This window comes from Anopheles coluzzii, assembly GCF_943734685.1.
Source record: "Anopheles coluzzii chromosome X unlocalized genomic scaffold, AcolN3 X_unloc_95, whole genome shotgun sequence".
NCBI lineage: Eukaryota > Metazoa > Arthropoda > Insecta > Diptera > Culicidae > Anopheles > Anopheles coluzzii.
In genome coordinates this window covers 1,059-5,000 of record NW_026054530.1, presented here as the reverse complement: position 1 = coordinate 5,000, position 3,942 = coordinate 1,059, and positions in this window count along the sequence as shown.

Genomic DNA, 3,942 nt, shown 5'->3' with positions numbered 1-3,942 from the left:
AATATACGCGTATTAAAAACCCTTAACTGTTACAACTTTTATGCTTGAAACCATCGCAACGAAGTCTTTGGGTCCGTAGACCCGTGATGTACTGCTCCAGGAAACGTTTTGAAAGAGTGGAAACTCAAAATCATAGGTTAAGATCATCGGCAGAACCCACCAGACACCACTTTTGCTTCATAAGTTCGGCCTATAGTCATATGACGATTTTCATCGGGGAGGGGACGTATGACCCAAACGGGGGCTTATATGACCCACGGACACTGCAAACCATGCTCCTACGACTAAATAGAGGTTAAAACTACGATTTGGTGAAATCTTCATTTTTGACCTCGGAGCAAGGTACCTTCCCTATAGTAGGCAATGAGTAAATGATCATAATCCCAGGAGGGCAAAAAATGGGAACCCGAGAGGAAAGCGCTGTTGGCGCGCCTAAGCTAGTGGCCCGTAGAGTAAAAAGGGTACCCCCAACAAAGTTGTCGTTTCACGTTCTGGTTTCACTTTTCATCATCTAGGGTGCGTTCCTGACACGTTTTGAGGGGTTTTAGCAAAAAAAAATTTTTCGACTACTCGAGCTCTCTGGCCCGTTCGGTGCACATTTTTGAAAAAAGCTAGGGAGCTGCCCCTAGGTTCGGGGTGTCACAAAATGTTGAAAAGTGGTCGAAAAACCACTATCCAGAATCGGATGTAGAATCGTTAGACGAACTTAAAATTGTTCTACGACACCCATCTGCGACGTTTAGTATTCGAGATATGGCCCGTCCTAGGTCTGACCGAGCAATTTTTGTTCCGCGCACTTTGTGCACCGTACACTTTGATGTTTGTATGAAAAAGTACCCTACCTAGGGACGCGTAGAGCAAATTTGTACCCCCGGGCATGTTGTCGATTGACGTTCTGGTTGCACTTTTCATCATCTAGGGTGCGTTCCTGACACGTTTTGAGGGGTTTTAGCAAAAAAAAAATTTTCGACTACTCGAGCTCTCTGGCCCGTTCGGTGCACATTTTTGAAAAAAGCTAGGGAGCTGCCCCTAGGTTCGGGGTGTCACAAAATGTTGAAAAGTGGTCGAAAAACCACTATCCAGAATCGGATGTAGAATCGTTAGACGAACTTAAAATTGTTCTACGACACCCATCTGCGACGTTTAGTATTCGAGATATGGCCCGTCCTAGGTCTGACCGAGCAATTTTTGTTCCGCGCACTGTGTGCACCGTACACTTTGATGTTTGTATGAAAAAGTACCCTACCTAGGGACGCGTAGAGCAAATTTGTACCCCCGGGAATGTTGTCGATTGACATTCTGGTTGCACTTTTCATCATCTAGGGTGCGTTCCTGACACGTTTTTAGGGGTTTTAGCAAAAAAAAATTTTTCGACTACTCGAGCTCTCTGGCCCGTTCGGTGCACATTTTTGAAAAAAGCTAGGGAGCTGCCCCTAGGTTCGGGGTGTCACAAAATGTTGAAAAGTGGTCGAAAAACCACTATCCAGAATCGGATGTAGAATCGTTAGACGAACTTAAAATTGTTCTACGACACCCATCTGCGACGTTTAGTATTCGAGATATGGCCCGTCCTAGGTCTGACCGAGCAATTTTTGTTCCGCGCACTGTGTGCACCGTACACTTTGATGTTTGTATGAAAAAGTACCCTACCTAGGGACGCGTAGAGCAAATTTGTACCCCCGGGAATGTTGTCGATTGACATTCTGGTTGCACTTTTCATCATCTAGGGTGCGTTCCTGACACGTTTTTAGGGGTTTTAGCAAAAAAAAATTTTTCGACTACTCGAGCTCTCTGGCCCGTTCGGTGCACATTTTTGAAAAAAGCTAGGGAGCTGCCCCTAGGTTCGGGGTGTCACAAAATGTTGAAAAGTGGTCGAAAAACCACTATCCAGAATCGGATGTAGAATCGTTAGACGAACTTAAAATTGTTCTACGACACCCATCTGCGACGTTTAGTATTCGAGATATGGCCCGTCCTAGGTCTGACCGAGCAATTTTTGTTCCGCGCACTTTGTGCACCGTACACTTTGATGTTTGTATGAAAAAGTACCCTACCTAGGGACGCGTAGAGCAAATTTGTACCCCCGGGCATGTTGTCGATTGACGTTCTGGTTGCACTTTTCATCATCTAGGGTGCGTTCCTGACACGTTTTGAGGGGTTTTAGCAAAAAAAAAATTTTCGACTACTCGAGCTCTCTGGCCCGTTCGTGTGCACATTTTTGAAAAAAGCTAGGGAGCTGCCCCTAGGTTCGGGGTGTCACAAAATGTTGAAAAGTGGTCGAAAAACCACTATCCAGAATCGGATGTAGATCGTTAGACGAACTTAAAATTGTTCTACGACACCCATCTGCGACGTTTAGTATTCGAGATATGGCCCGTCCTAGGTCTGACCGAGCAATTTTGTTCCGCGCACTGTGTGCACCGTACACTTTGATGTTTGTATGAAAAAGTACCCTACCTAGGGACGCGTAGAGCAAATTTGTACCCCCGGGCATGTTGTCGATTGACATTCTGGTTGCACTTTTCATCATCTAGGGTGCGTTCCTGACACGTTTTGAGGGGTTTTAGCAAAAAAAAAAATTTTCGACTACTCGAGCTCTCTGGCCCGTTCGGTGCACATTTTTGAAAAAAGCTAGGGAGCTGCCCCTAGGTTCGGGGTGTCACAAAATGTTGAAAAGTGGTCGAAAAACCACTATCCAGAATCGGATGTAGAATCGTTAGACGAACTTAAAATTGTTCTACGACACCCATCTGCGACGTTTAGTATTCGAGATATAGCACTTTGTAGGTCTGACCGAGCAATTTTGTACTGAAATGTATGGTGAACATGTAATTCATTAAATAACATTGACTTGCATCGTGCCCTACTTCATCGGCACAGCTGTTATTGACTATCTTTAGTGGAAATGGATTGAGTTTGACCATTTTAAGCCCATTTCCTATGCCGTGCACCAACATTGTGTACCGATCAGGGAAAGTACGCTACGTACGCGTTCATGGATGTCGATGTTGGTACAAGTTGCCTTTCGGGATAGCCGTGCACCAAAACTGTGTACCGATCAGGGAAAGTACAAGACGGAGGGTGCAGCTCGAGCGTACGCGTTCATAGATGTCGATGTTGGTACACTTGCACCAAATTGTGTACCAATCAGGGAAAGTACAACACGGAGGGCGCAGCCCGGGCGTACGCAATCATGGATGTCCATGTTGATACAATCTACGTGTACGTACCTAGTTTTTGTAGGAAAAGTTGCAATTAAGTGCTTGCATGCTTAAAATGCTCATCTCAACCGGTCACCTTTTGGCCTGCCCTTTTATAACAGAAACCTAGAAAGATACTCGAGATTTTTGTGTTTTTCCATTCGCCCGGGACGACGAAATGAGCTATGTGCACATCGTGCAGAAAATTGTCTTCGCCACGCATGTTTTTGTCCATCCACTCATATAATCACCCGCATTTGTGTTCAACACGGACGGCGCAGCCCGAGCGAACGCGTTAATGTTTATGTTTGTACACACTGCTTGTACGATTCTAGGATTTGGTAATTGCGTCACAGTGCCCGACCGTCGCGGACACCATTCTTGGACAGAAGTCCTAGTACGTAGAGTACTTTCCCTAGGTATGTGCTCGTTCGTGACTATCGTTGCGTGCTTACGGACACGCTTGGGTATGTTTACCATACAAGGTTTACTAGGGAAACCTGGGAAGGACGCTTGCCCTCCCGTCGCGGACACCATTCTTGGAAAGAAGTCCTAGTACGTAGCGTTCCTTATTTTACTTGATCAGTTTGTAATGCATTCGCTTTGTTCCATCGACTTCTGCTACTGCTCACTAAGGGGTGTTCGTTTGCGATGTGTACGATAAGCAACTGTCTATCGTAACCAGCAGTTAATCAACACTTTTTACCCAAGTCATAGCAACATAGAGTACTTTCCTAATCGG